Genomic DNA, 17723 nt, shown 5'->3' on the forward strand with positions numbered 1-17723 from the left:
CTAGTCACTAGTATTATTTCTACTAACATTTTGGGCCTGTAAACACTGAAACCATTGATTACATTCTTCTGATGATTTTTTTTTTTTTTGTAACATAGTAGCCTCATGCTAAGGTACAAGTATAATAATATAGGATCTAGATTATTGAGGCTATTTTAAATGCAGACTTGGAAGAATGATTTATAAGAATTCAAAGAGCTTATATTTTAAAAAAATGATTAACCTTTTATTAAGTTGACCTACTTATAGCTTCCTCAACAAAAATAAATTCTATTAGACAAAATAACACCCCATTTAGGAAGTTCTTAGTTTTAAACCCAAAATACCCAGCACATGAAACAATATAAAATCATATGAACTAAGAGAAAGCCCATTCATTAAAGCTGCTGGGTTGGAAAACTATCTGTTAACCACCATACAGTCTGATAGTTCTATAATAGTTTCTGATATACCTGAAATTAAAGTGAAACAAGTAACCTCTTTATTTAAAAATTGTATAGCACTTCTTAATGATCTTATGTTCCCAAAGTGCGTAAGGCAACATTAACCCAAATACCTTTAAGGTCAAGGGATATTCTCACCCCTAAGGTCACATAAAATGGCAGTACCTACCTACCTGAAAGGTTTCCTAAATAAAACTTTAGATGTGAAAATCATCATGTTTCTTCTTGGTAGAATCCTTTTAAAGTTTACCTGATTAAATCCAGGAGAGAAATAGCAACTATTAATAAAAAGGGAAAAGGGGAGGGGGGGGCAGAGAGAGATTGAGAGAAAGAGAAGCAGGGAGGGAGGGAGAGAGACTGAGAGAGAGGCAGGGAGGGATGGAGAAGGAGGAAGAGGGAGAAGGTGAGAGGTAGGGAGGCAGGGAAGGAGGGAAAGGAAGAGGGGGGAGAGAGGGAGGGAGGGAGGGAGAGAGAGGTCAGGGGGGAGATAACTGAGTACCTTCTATGTATGTGTGTGTGCTTTCGCCAGTAAGTTCTATACATTCAAAGGCATCATTACAGGACAATACTCTATAAACACCTGGGATTCTCGACGCCTTTATTCTCAAGAGAACTGATCCTGTATTCTGCAGTGATGGTGGTGGCATAATCCTGGATAACCAAACTTTACCATAGTCACTTGAGAGTATCTTAATGTCCCTTTGCTGAAGGAAAATACAATAAAGGACTGATTTCCCTAAATGCTTTCTAAGGAATTAAATGAGGATGTATTACCACTGATAATACTTGGAGTTAACTCATTTTCTTCTGGGGGTCCAGGCCTCCCATAGGCTGTAACCAATTTAATATCCCACTGTAAAGCCTACCATTACTTTCAAGCCTTTAAGGGTGGTTCAGGCAAAGAGGCTAGGCTTTCTTTGGATGGTAAGAACTCACCCACCCCCTTCTACCAACAGTAGAGTTCACATTGATCGTTAGAAGCAATTCACAGAACATAACAGTGAAAATTAAGCAGAGAGACACAAACGAAATAAAATATTTAGTACTGTCTTCAAATCATATAGAAAATAAAACCAACATCAGGGCCAAAGTAAACCAGAGGAAAGGATAGCAAATAACATCGACAAGGCATTCACAGTATAATGACAGGAAAAATAAAAAGTAAAAGCAAATAAAAAATAGAGGCTGTTTTTGGAAAACAAAAAAAGAAATCATTTCCATAAAATAACTCAAGTGAGAAAAGCATACCGTATTAATTTATAGTCAACTTACATCAACAAATTGCCCGCATGTTTTTTGGCATGAAAGAAAAATTCACAAAAGAAAGTTGTGTAAGAATGCTCTTGGACAAATAGAATTGCCACATTCTTGTAACTTGCTTTTTTGTTGTCATTTCTTAAAAAACTTTTGAGCAAAATGTCTAATTTTTCAAATATAATAATTTACAACAGAGGATGATACAGGGAGGCAACAACACATACATCCACACCACATAACATGAAAAGAAAAAAAAATCTGCACTTTAACAAAGTTTTACTTTGAGGGGCTTGGGAGGGCATCGATTTTGAATTTGAAATAATTCCGATTGCGAGGATTTAAAAAATTTAAAAAAAACCTGTTTACTTTTATAATTTGCCTTTTAAAAAATCTATGAATCTGGAGGGTTTTGAATGAACTTCTGCACTGATATAGGTTCTCAGATATATATTTTTAAATATTTTTGTCTTTTTGACAAGTTTTAGATTTCTTTAAGGGGATGGATGACAGCACATAAATTTGAACAATGCTAAAGAAAGGGGGTATGGGAAGGAAAGATGCAGAGGGGAGGGTCGCATTTATGAGTGTACTACACAAGAGATGAAGATGATGGGGGTGAATGTGTAAGTGAGTCGCCATGTCCATGTAAGGGCGGCACGGAGTGATCTAGCTGCATTAGAGCTTCTGGCTGTAAGGAAGGGATGGGCAATATACAAAAACAAATGAGCCTACACATGCCCATCTACAGAAATAAAGAACAGAACTCTAACACAATCTCACACACCCTAAGCTGCAACTTCTTCAACATGCAATTACTCCAAAAATCATTACAGTTTCATTAAAGAGTTTCAAATAAAAACAGTTAAACTTTTTTCCTACTAAAAGTAGTCAAAATACATAAAATAATACTAATAATAATGATCAAAAGATTAAAAGCAAAAACAAGGAGACTAGATTTATGCATTCAAGTTGAACAACTTCACCGGCAGCCACACAGCCCCATCTAGAGTTAGGGGAGGGGGTTAGAGACTTGCAGAGGTGATGGAAAGGCAAGCCTGTATAGGGAGCCCACTTGCTCGGTTACTAATCACTTCCCTAGAAAGAAATGGTTCTGTCTGATGACGTCATCCATCTTCCCCCTGTCACCCATGGTGCATGGGATTCCCAAAGAGAAGGTGCTAATTCGAGAGATGTGGATGTGGAGATTCTGCAGCTGAAGTTGTTCCACATTTAAAGAGGGAGTGGGGAAAAATTGCAGAAAACAATTCATAACTTTTTTCTCATAATTTTGGATAAAGCCAAGTTAAAGATCTAGCAATTAAAAGAAACATATTGATATATATATATATATAGATAGATATAGATAGATACAATACAAAAAGTACTTAATTCCCAAACGAAAAGGGAGAAAAGAACCAAAAAAAAAGTTTTAAAGAAAAAAGTATTCCACACACTTTCAGAGATGAACAACCAGATGCACACGCTGAGGAGGCACAGACAGAGCAATCAGGGGACACTTTTTTTGTTTCTTTTTGTTTTCTGGCTTATTGATTCCCCTTTGGTGATAGCCAAAATTAAAAACAAATTTTGCATTTTCTTTAAAAATTTGCATTTTCTTAAATTTTTTTGGTTTTGCTTCTCTAAAAAAAATAAAAAGGGCGTGCAGTCTGGATGTACGTCATAAGTAGACATTTGAAAGAGAAGAAAGTGGCTAAGACTGACAAATGGGTAATCTTCTATTATCCTTTAACTGTAGGAATGGTAATCAAATTAATACATGCTTAAAGTAAGTTGCATTTAGGGAAAAGAGAAAACCAGAACGGCAAGCTAGGGTTGGGGAGAGGTCAGCAAGACAAAACTGATTTGGGAGTGAGAGGAAGGTACTGGACTTAGTTTCGTGCCTTTCCAGTAGGGGCAAAGGGCTTCCCAAGGCTTCCTGCCGATGACAACGGGGAAACGATGTGCACATGTATATGCATGTTGAGGGCTGAAGTAGAGCCTACAGTAGAGCCTACGGTGGCAGGAACTGAGGTAAACATATATATGAGTTCGTGGGTTCTGCTCTAGAAAACTGATCCCATGTTCATTCACAGACTTAGAAGGCATATTTTGTAAGTCATTGAGAGGTTATAATTGCATTGTTCCTTATGAGTTTTCTGGGGTTTTGCCAAATTGACAGGGTACCATAAGTGACAATAGGTGTCCATAAAATAAGCCTGATAAATGGAATAGCATATAGATTGAGAGGGATATATATTAGTAACAGGGGCAAACCCCCTCTCGACTCCAAAGAACACAGTGGCACAGTGTCAGTTTCTGTAAAGTACAGGGTAGTCAGGAAATGAGCATGGTTTATTCCCAGTACACGGGGGGAAACTATACCAGTCTTCTAGACATCATGTGGGCAACAAATGTTCCATCCAATCTATATCGAGAAAAACGGACAAGAGAAGGAGAGGAGGACAGCGAGTGGGAAGGGGAGAAGGGGGAGTGTATGAGTGTGTGTGTGCGTGTGTGTTTTTTTGTGTTTTTTTTTGGGTTTTTTTTGGAAATGGCCTCAGCCTCTACTGGAAGAGATTTCAGGAGTTATATTCAATATTATATCCTTGTGGGAACATTAATGTCCAACCAAGGACTTGGAAACCCAGGTAGGCAAAACACAAAGGTAAGACACTTGAGAGCACCTGGTTCTGACACAATCCTAGTCACTCCTAAGAACTTTTCTGGATGACTTTGACACAAAGGAATAAATTGTGAGGATGAGTCAGACTTTGGCCCCCTCTGAGACGCCCCTTTTATTATTTTATTTTAAAATAATTATAGTAATGTGTCCCCATGGGTCAGTCCGTACCAAGATTTTTAGTCTCTGGTTTAATAATGTTAATCATTATTGTAGGAACTTCACAAAGGGCAGCTGGGAGGTTTTAGAAGGAGGTAAAAAATCCCAATCATATAGGAAAAGAAAAACCCTTGTTGCCTCTGATTTTTTTGAATAATTATACTTTTAACATTGAATTGTATGGCATGAGAAGACCCTGTAAATACTCATATGGCCTCACAAGGGATCAAATGACTTCTACAGAATGAAGTTAGTTTTGATAATACTCAAATGGGCTGTGTTTTGTTTCATAGGCAATTTTTTAAAGTAGGAAACATAACGGGCCTAAGTATGAAACTTAAAGAATAAGATACTTCCAGTATACACATACTCCTGGATAATAAGAGGTGTTAAGAGGTGTTTTGAGGAGACCCAACAATTTGGGTCTCCTAGTTTTTTACTGAGTAATTTACCTATTTCAAAATAGCCTGTTTTAAAACTCATACAAGTATGACACATCATTTACATTCTGGAAATCACTGGTTGAAACAAACATAGCAAAATTTATGGTTGTCACTTTGCAAATAAAATATGTATTTTTTAAACCCATGGAAGCCATAGTTTTAATGAAGCCGACACAGACTAAATATAGTGCATAGACATTTTTATGTCAGCCATCAGTTACCTACACAAACTTGTTTGATTTCTAATGTAAGATACAGAGTAATATTGCTAGTAGTTCATAATCATGTCCCAGCTTTATTTTAATCTTTCATCAGCTATCTGTGTTAGGTTTTATTATCAGTAACTACACAGTTCTCTACCTATGCCTCTACTTGGTGGGTGTTCAGAATGATTTAGAATTATGCCTGCCATCGAGAAAAAATAATACAATAATTTGACCTGAAACAGCATATCTTGATGCAACCATTTTTTTTTTTTAATCCCACTATGTCCAGATAACCTGTCTCAATGTAAAGTCAAACTTTTAAAAAACATCAAATGCAGTAAGATGGAATTACACTGGTCAGAATTCATCTTGAGGAGTGTGCTTGTTTCAAAGACAAGTAAGTTTCTAAACTGCTTGGAGTTGTGCTTGACACACTCCAAAGACATACTGAAGTAATTCAAGCTGCAGACTAGCCTCTTTGGGAGAGTGGACCCTACTTGCGAAGGGACATCGTTTTCAGTGTGTACAGGTGAGGTCCAAGAGGAAGGCCTGAATGAATTACTTTGTATAACCACAAATATTTTAAATTTCTGAGGAAAAATAGTGGAGAGAGGAAGGAAGGGGAAGGCTTCGTGGGACTCTGACTGCCATTCCAGGGAAAGAGTTAAACCATTCCAAGTTGGGTGGGCTGAGAGAGAAGTCTGGAGAACAAATACCTACTGAGGATTTTCAAGGCTTCTGAGTTAGACTTATGAGGTCAATCTCCTCATCTGTCCCTCCTATGCCAGATACAAAAACATTTCGCTAATTGCTATTCTATGTGTCCATGGGAAGAAGGGAGGGATTCTTCTGGGAGAACCAATGGTTCAGTTCTGAATCATGGTTTGGCCAAGAATAAAAATGGAGGCTCTAAGAATGGCTATGGAATCCAGGAATGTGGGAATGGCTGTCATCCGTATTACAAAATGATCCCTGCATATACTATGACTTCTCACAAGCTCTTCCTCAGACATAAGTAATGCTTAGAGAAGGGGTGAATAAACCTGCTTCATACATGGTATTTGTTTCTAAATAAAAAGTTTAATATTTTCTTTTTAATGGTGAAAAAAATGCCCCAAGTAAGAAGTTCATGTACTATCCATTCCCAAACTGAGTTTCTACACATCATTATAGTAGATAGGGGGAGAGACAGATAAAGTAAGCTTCCAAGATGGACAAGAGTCCAGGATACCATCAAGCCCAATATTCAGAACTGTATTTCTGTATTAATGATTTGCTTGCCCAGTTTAGAGTAATTTTTCTTACTTAAGTGGATAAGAATAGATACAACATTACAATGGGTAGCATTACATTTTAAAACTGGTAAGATAGAACATTCATTGTGGAAGGACCCTAAATTAATGACTTATTTCCCTATATTCACATGATCCTTAACTTGTGCCGTAATTCAGTCCCACTATCTCCATTCTTGTTTGTGAACCTACTGTGCCCTGCACAGATTTCTGCTGACTCCAACGCTCCATTGCACTCAATTTGTTTTCTTTTGGGTCTCAACTTGACTATAAGAACTTCAGTACAAACATGGAGTCTTTTTTTCTTTGTCTACCAACTAGAATACTAGTAACCAATCAGAGATTTCTGGACTTAACTAATGAATGAATAAATTAGTTAATATGTTTAATTGCTCATTTTTTTTTTTTTTTTTTTTTACCCCCACACTAGGCTATGGCTTCCATAAAGGCATTAAAATCATGCATCACCACCATGGCTTGCCTTGTGCCTGGAATATGGGATAGAGATGTTAGGGTCAGGAGACCTAAGACCTTGGATGTAGTGCACACTATACTAGCTTGTTAACAAACTAAACAAGTCAATTAACCTCCCTGAGTTAGTGTCCTCATGTATAACATGGAGATTATGATGTCTGGTCAATTAACCCACCTCACAGGATAAATTTATATGACTAATGAGATTTCAAATGTGAAAATGCTTATAAATTCTAAAGGGCTTTCCAGATGTTTGTCACTATTGTTTTCAAAGCTGACACCATAGCATCAGCTGTAAAATTAGGGTTTCATATTCAACAAAGGAGGCTAAGTCCCAGACAGTTGAGGTCAGTGCTACTCCAAGTATGATCCTCGGAGCATCTACTTCAGCATCAAACAAATAACCTCAATCCAAAACCCTAACCCAAATACCTATTATTACTACTTCTGTTGAAGCCCTGTCCCTACCCCTCCAATAAGGCTAAGTTTCTAAAGCTTGCTTAGTTCATCTTTTAATGGTGAATTTTTATTAATCTGCATGCAATTTCATAATTACTTTATTTCACTCTTCGTATGGGTTAGAGCCATACTCTGAAGAGCTCTTATTTAGATACATTTCCATAAGAACCTATTTATTTAGTGGCAGGAGGACAGACCTAGAGGGGAGCTCTTGTCCTCTAGCAAACCATGTGACTTGAGTCAAGTCACCTGCTCTTCACTCCAACCCCCTCAATCCCTTGGAAACACATATTTCAATAGACATCAGAACTATGGGGTAAGATGAGGACATGAGGGAACAGAGGGTCCGGGTAATATTTTAGCTCCTTCCTCCCAAAAGTGTTAATACAAGAAGATACATAAAAGGAAAACACCATTAAAAAATTTCCAGGAATTACTATTCTTCTTTTCATTTTGTTTTACATGTTAACCAGGTGTTAGTGCAAGCAAGACTTTCTTCACTTAGGATATTACAAGTTCCCTGACTCACAAGCTGAATCTGTATGCTTATTTTGTGTTTTTTAATCTGTCTAGCATAGAGGAGGACACACCATAGGTCTTCAGGGCATACGTGCTGAATTAAACTACAAAAATAGAACAGCTTGCAAAACTTCTCTGTGTTGTGAGGTGGGTGGGATTTAAAAAAGCTCTCCTTGCTGGCACTAGGTTCCTTTAATCAGGAGGGAATCTATTCATAAAGTGAAACAATGAGAAAGAGCCGTATAAAGAGGGCTCAAAGCCATGAACTTAGTAACTGCTCCCCTGCTCTTCGCCTTGCCTCCAGGTAGACTTTTAGGGGTAATATAGGCATACAGCTCATATTGGCAAATGCTTATGCCCTTGTAATACTATTAAAATCACCTCTGTGCCAGTCAGAAAAATGAAAGCCCTGTCTGAAAATATTTTGTTCCAATAGCTTGAGTTGCCTGAGAGTCCTCCTTACTTCCTCCCTCATCTCTGTCTCTTGGCTGGCCCCAGGCTGGCCCCTGCCTCAATTTTTTGGATGATCCCATATAGCCCCTTGGCTATACATGCCTACCATCTATTTGACAATGATTTCCAGTTCACCCCCCACTCAGAATTCCAGTTCCCCATCTCCAGCTGTCCACTCAACACTTCCACTTCGATATCTAAGAGGCTACTCAAATTCAAAAAGGCTAAAACAGAACTTTGGATTTTATTTGCCTCTTAAACTTGCACCTCCCCTAGGGCTTCCCACCTCTTCAGTCTGACTCAGATGTACAAACCCCTAATTAGTCATCTACTTGGGCCCCTATCCCCACTCACCTCCACATAGCCAGTGCACCAGGAAGTTTCACTGACTCTACTCTGGCAACAAATTCCTCACACATTTACTTTTCCCAATGCCATTATCCAGGTCCTAGCATAAACCACCATGATTCCTTGCTTGAACTCTGTAGCAGCCTCCCAACCGATCTTCCCACCTTCACTATTCACTCCCTAAAATCCATTCTCCATAATGAGCCAAAGTGCTCTTTCAAAATTATACAGTATAAATCAAATCAAATCAAGTCAGTTTCTTGCTTAAAATCTTTAAAGGTTTCCCCACACCCAAACCCCATATCCTGACCCACTGTGAAAGTGCCCTGTGATCTGCCGGCTGCCTACTACCATTCGCATCTCATCATCTATGAGAACAGAGACTTTGTCTTGTTCTCTGCTATAATTAGAGCAGAGCTGGACATACAGTAAGAGCTCAGGAAATCACTACTAAATGGTTTCACTCAGTGACGTCATTCCTGAGTGCAGGCACTGAGTAAATGTTGTGTGAACTAACTATTGAGGCATTGCATTCTCTATCCTGTTTTGTTTTCTTTCACTTTTCTCTAAACCAGATGGGATTTCCTTGAGTTCTAGTTAGCAGTTCCAGTGCAAAACAGACCTTCTCGTCCACAGCTGGCTGAAAAAGCCTTCTGAAAAAATACATCACTGTCTAACTCATTCTCCCTTTCATAAACCAGTGCTGGGAGGTTTATTAAAAACTCAGGCTTTCCTTTGCAGTTGTGAAAGCTAAAGATAAAATAAATAGAATATTCAGACCTAGAGCTGCCAAACTTTGATGCTTGTCTTTAGGCAATAGCAAGGAAGGAGCCAAACAAATTATCAGCAGGAAGAATGGTGATCGGGGTAGTAAAGATGCACTTGGTTATCTTGGCCTCCTGTGGCCCCACAGCCACTGACAGCAGAATCTGGCAGCACTGGGACCTTTCTGCTGAGCTGGTACCCTGACACTTTACAATTGTGTTTATAGAGTAATACATTATTCAAAGAGGGTTTATTTTGCTTCTGTTGTCCACAAAAGCTCATCTACTCTTGTCATTATGACCAGAATTCTTTTTTTTTTTTTTTAAGATTTTTATTTGAGAGCGAGAGAGAGAGAGCAGAGGGAGAGGGAGAGAGAATCTCAAGCAGACACTACACCAAGCATGGAGCTGACGTGGGACCCGATACCATAACCCTGAGATCATGACCTGAGCTGAAACCAAGAGTCGGATGCTTAATCGACTGCACCACCCAGGTGCCCCATGACCAGAATTCTGTTTTCTTTGTACTAGAGTTTCTTTGGGTGGTAGCAGCTGGGCATACCAACCTGTTACTTCCTCTCCCACAGGCCCCTGAAGGCCTCTAAGTTGTTCATGGGAAACAGCTGAACTTGAAAACACATGACACTACAACTCACTATATCTTGAAAACACCCTCCTTTCCCTAAAATCTATTTTCGTTGCAAGGAATGTACAGTGTTCATAACTCATTACCACTAAGGCATTTTCATAATCAGTGGAAACTAATACTATGCAAACAAGATGAAAAGCTTGCCCAAGACTCATGCACTTGACATCAAGATGCTGTACTCTAACTACATGGCTTTGACTGTGTCTGATCTGAGCCTCGATGAGCAGAAGACTGCAGAGATGCCTGCATGGGCGACACATATCATGAGATTATTCTTAGTTTTTTGTAAATGAAACTGCTGTAGATTAGAAGGAGCAATAAGAAATTCCCTGGTCATTCCAAAATCTCAATTCATATGAGCCTATAGATTAGTAAAGACAGATGCTTAGGGACAAAGGCATTGGATCAAATGGTGGACATAGTGATTTCCCTGAAAATATGAGGAAAGAGAAAGAAAATATAAATTGTAATTATATAGTTAAAATACTAATTATCCAGAAACCCAGTTTTGGAAGGAGTTGTTCTTAAGGATTATTGAGAACTTATTCTCCGCCAGACATCATTTTGAATGCTTTAGGTATTTTATTTCAGTTAATCATTACAATTATATCTTACATATCAGTAACCTTGGGCTGAAAGAAGTTAATTTGCCCAAAGTTTTACACCTAGAAAGTTGAACAGTCGTGAATGGACCCAATCCTGTATGCTTTTACATTAAACCACAATGCAATCCTTCAACAGAATGGTAATATTCGGTTGTCAGTGAGCATGGGAAATTACAAACAAGCTACTCTTTAGGCACAAAAACAACTTCTACAGGGATCCTAGCATCTCTACAGATTTATTTCAAGTTTTAATGACTTTGAAATTATTCTTGCACAAGGAGATATGCAGAGGGGCTATGAGGGTTTCTTGTTGATGATTTTGGGTTTTGTATGTTCGTTCATTTGTTTGTTCTGTTTTTTCACAATCTCAGGTCATTTAAGCCAGATCTGCTAACTCACTCTACTGGGGGTAGTGGAGACAGGATGGCAGGTGTGTCTGGATATCTGCATTTGTTAGAATGAAAAAACCTGAACTAAGTCCCAGCTGTGATCCATCCTCTGTGACCTTGAGTAAGGAATAAACTCTTGTTTGTAAAATGGAGATAAACTTCACTGGATGTTGAATCAATCAAAGCAGACATTATATATACAAGCATTTTTAAAAATACATACAAACATATACATGTACTTCCAGAAATGTTAAGAGTAGTAAACGATCTTACTGGCATATCAAAAGCTGCCTAACGGTTTCTAATACATGGATTTTAGGACCACACAATAAACGCTCTGGATGTTCTAAGAGTAACGCAGTGGATATTTCAGTTACCCAATAAGTACCTATCAAAAAAGTAGTCTAAATGATTTGATTCCTTTGCTATTTGCCTGATTTGTTAAATTATAAGTGCTCTCTGAATATCTCTGCCCCACATCATTTTCTTTCATACAATAGCCTAATCTGTCATTGACTCTATAGAGAATGAAAAGCACCATAAATCAATTGTTGCAGGAGATCATCACATTGTTATTTTTTCACACCCTATTATTTTATTCTACACTTTAACCTCAAACTGGAAGGCTCTACTAATCATTGTGAAGTATGAATAAAAATGGCTTTCTCTGTACTCATTGAACACGTACAGATGCTACTAGTACAGCCCCAGGCAGGCCAGAAGATACCAGAATGGGCTTCCTACTGTGTCCTTTCAGAACCATGGAGCCTACCATGTCTATTAGAGCGACATGGTGTCAGGATGAGAGTAAGACACTAGCCTGACTGCACATGAGGGTTACTGAGTGAGAAAGAATGACAAGCAGCTCTAAAAACAGAAGTGCCAGTGACCACCTGATCACTTTTAATATCTTCTCTAGACGATGTCACCTTTTCTCAATGTGGGTTTCCGTACTATTTCTTCATGGTGTTAGTAAACAGATCATGATATATTTTGCTTGTGCTCCTTTAGATAGATGTGTTCCTTGATTTTTAAGTTTTCATGCTACATGTGATGACCATATGAGGTATCTTAAAAGATTTGAGAAACATTAAAGGCTTCACTTTTAGCAATTGTACCACACTTAATTAAGAAAGTCAGCATGCTGAAACCTGGAAACCCATTTACAATCTCTGTCTTTATGCAGAAGTGTAATGGGCTCACATGCAGTAACTCTGTTAGAACATTTGCTCATTAATTTTATTCCTGTTTCGTAGTATTAATCTATAGTAATGTTTCCCCCAATGCTATTCGCTAAAAGGTCATATTTGTTTTTTCAGATGGATGGATAGTACTGTAAGTTGAAACTTAAAACTCAGTAAGTACCAAGTACTGTCCTTACAAAATCACGTGGCCTAAGGCTGGGCTCTTGTGGGTACCTCTTGCAGAAAACAATAAAACTGATTTTTTTTTTATTATATATTATTCAGTACAAAATATATTAGCCCTTGTAAACAGCTAACTAGGAAAATCCTTGCATTTGTTAGAATGAAAAAACCTGAACTAAGTCCCAGCTGTGATCCACCCTCTGTGACCTTGAGTAAGCCATAAACTCTTATTTGTAAAATGGAGATAAACTTCACTGGATGTTGAATCTATTGAAGCAGACATTACATATACAAGCATTTTTAAAAATACATACAAACATACACATTTACTTCCAGAAATGTTAAATGATTTGATTCCTTAAGCTCTGCATGCAGTATCTTTGCGTCTTGATTTATGCCCATTGGCCAGATCTACAGGGTACGTTGGGAAATGCCTTTTTAGTTTGCAGTAATTATTTATTGGTTGCTTATCATGTGCTATGTTAAATGATTAAGCAGAGTTTTTTGATGGTGGCAGGTCATCACCACTCTCTCCTACTTTAAAGGGCAAATAGGCAAGGCACGAGGCAATGGAAATATACACTGGGTTAAGAAGGCCTAGGGCTGGAGCAGTATCATAAAAACTAAGAGAAATCATTTTGTCCTTATCATATCAGTTTTGTTTTTATCTTTGTTTAGCTCAACCCAGATTTTCCTTGCAGATAAGGGTGTGTCTTGTTTCCTTGAAAATATTCAACAAGAAACAAGAGAACCTACTGTTTTGAGGCATGCATCTGTCTGCTTGAACATCGGGCTATTTCTTTACACAACTCTCCAGGGGATGCAGTTCCTCTCACAGTCTATGTAAATAGTATCCCCTGGAGTTAAGCAATGTAAGGCATGCAAAGCCATATGCAACAACCCCGATCAAGTTACCTTTCTAGTTACGAATAGCCTATGTAAGTACTCTGAATAAGCCCTGGGGTTTCTTCTTTTCAGTCTTGTTGAGGACAGCCAAGATACGGACATGACAGGAACACAGAGTGGACAATTGTCCTAGGTCACTGCTACTTAAGTTTGTGGGTAGTGTTGACCAGATGGTTGAAGACAGTGAAAGAGGAGTCACAGGAATGTGGCCATAGCACATGATAAGCAACGAATAAATAATTACTGCAAAATAAAAAGGCATTTCCCAACGTACCCTGTAGATCTGGCCAATGGGCATAAATCAAGACGCAAAGATACTGCATGCAGAGCTTAAGCGTTGGAAAATGTCTGTGCATTTTAACTTCTAAAGAACCTTCATATTTGAAGAGCTTTGATTAACCCACAGTCCCTAAGACATTTCTTTAAAGACTCTAAAAGCAAGGACTTAACTATGTAGAAGTCTCTAGAGAATAACTCGGTTGTGATACTTTTACAGAAAGTGACATCAGAGAATTACAGTGGTGAAAAAAATAACTGTAAAGCAATGGTGTTCACTATTAGTGGCCCAAAGAATAAAGCCATGAGGGAGAAAGAGATGGGAATAGCTATCCAATATGCTTCCAGAGAAGCCAGGAAGATGAGTAAAATCTGATGCTGCTGGGTCTTCCCCCCACCCCCCGCCCTGGGTTATACATCCTACTAACAAGCAAAACATTGAGAAAGTAAGCTCTCTTGACGTTGCTAGAGGAGATATAACATTAGGAAGCAGGATGTGGAGACAATCTTACTGATTATGTAACTTCAAGTAAGTGACTTAAATTTTCTGTGCCCCAGAGAATTATTGCCTCTAAAATATAGGGATTGGATAAGATGATCTTTTGAGATAACGAATGACTTAAGGAAGTTAAGCGCTATTCCTATTAGAGCTCAAAACTGTTCCAAAGTGAACAAGATCATTTCACAAACATTTTTTAAATGACTGTGATTACCATTCACTTAACACTATGTCATTACATAATGGAAGCGCACCTCTTACGTTGCCTTTTCTCTTAAGAATCAAAAGTCAATTGCAGGGTTCCTGGGTGGCTCAGTCATTAAGCGTTTGTTTGCCTTTGGCTCAGGTCATGATCCCAGGGTCCTGGGATCGAGTCCCACATCGGGCTCCTGGCTCAGCGGGGAGCCTGCTTCTCTTCCCCTGCTCATGCTCTCTCTCTCTCTCTCTCTCTCTCTGTATCTCAAATGAATAAATAAAATCTTTAAAAAAAAGTCAATTACATAACCACTTCACAACACTCCTTCCTTAGTGAGTCCTAGGAAAGGGAAATAATTTCTGTGTTTCTTGCAGTGAGATGACAACATCCTAGGATAGGATGCTAAGAGTATTATCCTGGATACATGGGACATTGATCAGAGATAGAGGGGAGTCTAGTAATCTAAGGATTAAGGTTTAAAAGTTGATGCCCCCTGTGCAGATTAGCCACTGTAAGGGCCCACTATGGAAACCAGACAGCAAAAGAACAGTAAACCAAAAGAGATAACATAGGAGCTAATGGGTCAGGTTTTGAGGTTTTTTGTTTTGTTTTGTTTTAGCTATTACATAAACACTGACAAATTTTCAATCTAGCAACTCCAGCTTTTAGAAGAAAGTGCTGGGCACAACTGACTTTTATTGCTTTGGAAAACTCTATGTCTCTCTTTTGTATTATGCTGATGTTCAAATATATGAAGTTCTCTGGAGCCCCCAACCCAAGGTGTTTTGAGACTGCATGGCAATAATTATCCACCTGTATTCTAAAGCTATAAGCAGCTCTTTCTCTGTTGAATAGCTCAAATTATAATGGTGGCCAAATAAAAGAAAGCTACATAGGTTTTGGAAAACATAGTTAGGAAGCACCACACGTGGCTTTCTGTCTTTTGGGCTGGTTTTATTTGTTGTCCAGAATAGTGGGAGGAACTTTCTCATGAGCCAGGCTTGACAATAAAAGTGTACAATTTCCTAGCTGAAGAAGGGCTCTTGGTTTTAACAACCTAAAAATGCATCCAATGTCAACTGGCAAGAGTTTCAATGAGAAACACTCAGGCCTGTCCCTCTGGTCTTAAACATGGAACTGGTTGCTCCAAGAAAGCAAACTGGGAAGGCAAAGTGGGCAATGCATGGACTACTAAAGCAATAGCCATGGATTGCGTTTAGCCTCTTGCCATTTACCAGTGGGTTTCTTTCAGTGCACAAAACCATTTCATTCCAAATTCTTTGAACCATTAATAGCATCCAGTTGAACTCTGTTGAGAAGAATAACTACATTTGTTCTGCTTTTCTCTATACAACATTAGAAAGAAATCTTACTAGAAAGCATTCTACCCCAATAATGTAGAATTATGAGAACTTGGAAATCAATTGCAGAGTACTGAGTTCTGACTGAAATTTTACTATATAGTTTTAAATAACCATCCACAGATAAGCTAGGCTATTCCATGCATGGCAAGATTTGAATTGCATCCTCCTAACAGTGGCCAAGTCTGATACGGTGATGTTCCCCTGCCATCACCGTCAAATTTCTTGTGTAACTATTATGATCATCAACAACAAAACCCACTTGCCCCTTGCAGGGATGTGGTTTAGTGTTGAAATTCTAACTACCTATGCTTACACTGAACCCCCATCCATGTTGCTTACAAAGAAAAATATGAACCCTAGAACAATGGCCACATTCCAATTTGAATAATTATATTAGTTGCCACGAATGTCTTCCATTCAATCCCTCAACTGTGTCATCTGGTGTGTCCTCCTACACACTATATTTCTACCCCCTAGAAGCCAAGACTCTGCCAAAAAGGGGCTCCCCCTGAGCAAAGGTAACCATAAATCCTGGAACAGAGGCCTAAAGAATGTACAAGGAGAAATCAAAATCTGGAAATGCCTGGGTGGCTCAGCCGGTTAAGCAGTTAAGCGTCTGCCTTCGGCTTAGGTCATGATCCCAGCCTCCTGGAATTGAGCCCCCCTCCACGTTGAAGCCCCCTGCTTCTCCCTCTGCCTACCTGTTCCCCCTGTTTGTGCTCTCTCTCTCTGACAAATAAATATAATCTAAAAAAAAAAAGAAAGAAATCAAAACCCAAATCTTCAGATGTTGGATTTTTTCAAAGTTAAAAAAGAACTATTCTGAGAGTACTATTTATTCTTATATATCATTAAAAGGAAAAAGTGTTATGGTGCATAGGAAAATACTTCAAAATGAAACAGTTATGTAGCCTGACTTTCAAAGTCCATGGGGTGGCAAGTGCATATGGCAGGTTTGGAGAAGGACCTGGCTTCCTATTTTGTCACTCTGGGCATGGAACCACAAAGAACATTTTTACTTTTGAAAGGGATTCTAGAAGGTGTTTTCAGTGTTTGGGGAAAGTTAACATGATTCTATTTGTCCCCTGAAGAAGATAGGGTATGAAAAGAGAAATGTGCCAAAGAAAAATAAAGGGTTTCTGAATCTGGCTACTACAAGCCATGGTGAAGTATGGTTGGGAATGAATACAAACTTTTCTGGTCTTGATTTTGACTTTGTAATTTTCAATTATTTAGTATTGATTTGGAACACACTTGTCAAAATATTTAGCTCCTTTTATGTTATGTTGCATGTTATAGTCTTTACTGGAACATAAACAAGTATAGATATGTGGCTCTGTTTTGAGCAATACACATGATATTTTCAACAGTGATATTTCATGGAAAATGTTGCATTTTAGCTGAGAAGCTGAGCAGCAAATAATATTCAGTTAAAGTGTTAGTTCAAGAAATGGAAAGGTTAAGAGAACTGGGTCCTCCACGAGAATCACATCAGGCACCTTACTGCAGGTAACTCATTTAGCAGTTATAAGAGTGGTACTTGAAATCTCTTATTGGATGAGAGAAAGGTGGTGGAGATAGAAATAAGAAAATGAGGAGAATGGGCTCTGGGTGGAATGTCAGCATTTGTAATGGAGTTTGCTTTTCCAGTGGCACTTCAAATCTCAAAAGTAGCAAGAAATGTTGGATTTCTGTGTTTTCTTGGTTGTGTTTCTTAAGAACTAATGGCATTTGTTACTATTATTGGTGGCTGTGGGACAATTCTGTTTACTTAACTACCAACTCTCTGGATTTCCAGTGTATTTATATAGTTGTTTGTATACAGTGGAAATTCCATGACAAGCAATGTGGGAATTTGTATGTATTATAATTACATGCTTTTTCATGTATATTTTCTTGTGAGGGCAGCCAGAGCTGTTTTCTCCTGCCTGTTTACATATAAGATGTTGTGACTTGGCAGATATATGTTAGAATG

The 17723-nt window shown here is 38.4% G+C and overlaps 1 protein-coding gene across 23 annotated transcripts in view; it reads right to left on the bottom strand.

Annotated features, from left to right (window-relative positions):
• Window positions 1–17723, bottom strand: part of NRXN3 (neurexin 3) — a 1550403-nt gene that overhangs the window by 14171 nt on the left and 1518509 nt on the right. The window contains exon 23 of one of the 23 annotated variants that reach the window (XR_004820137.1): window positions 1716–2388. The exons of the other annotated variants lie outside the window; for them this stretch is intronic. The gene's annotated coding sequence lies outside the window, so the exon portion shown is untranslated. The remainder of the gene's footprint in view (window positions 1–1715; window positions 2389–17723) is intronic. 23 annotated transcript variants of the gene reach the window in all.

The sequence above is a fragment of the Zalophus californianus genome, chromosome 6 (genome assembly GCF_009762305.2).
Source record: "Zalophus californianus isolate mZalCal1 chromosome 6, mZalCal1.pri.v2, whole genome shotgun sequence".
NCBI classification, from domain to species: Eukaryota; Metazoa; Chordata; class Mammalia; order Carnivora; family Otariidae; genus Zalophus; species Zalophus californianus.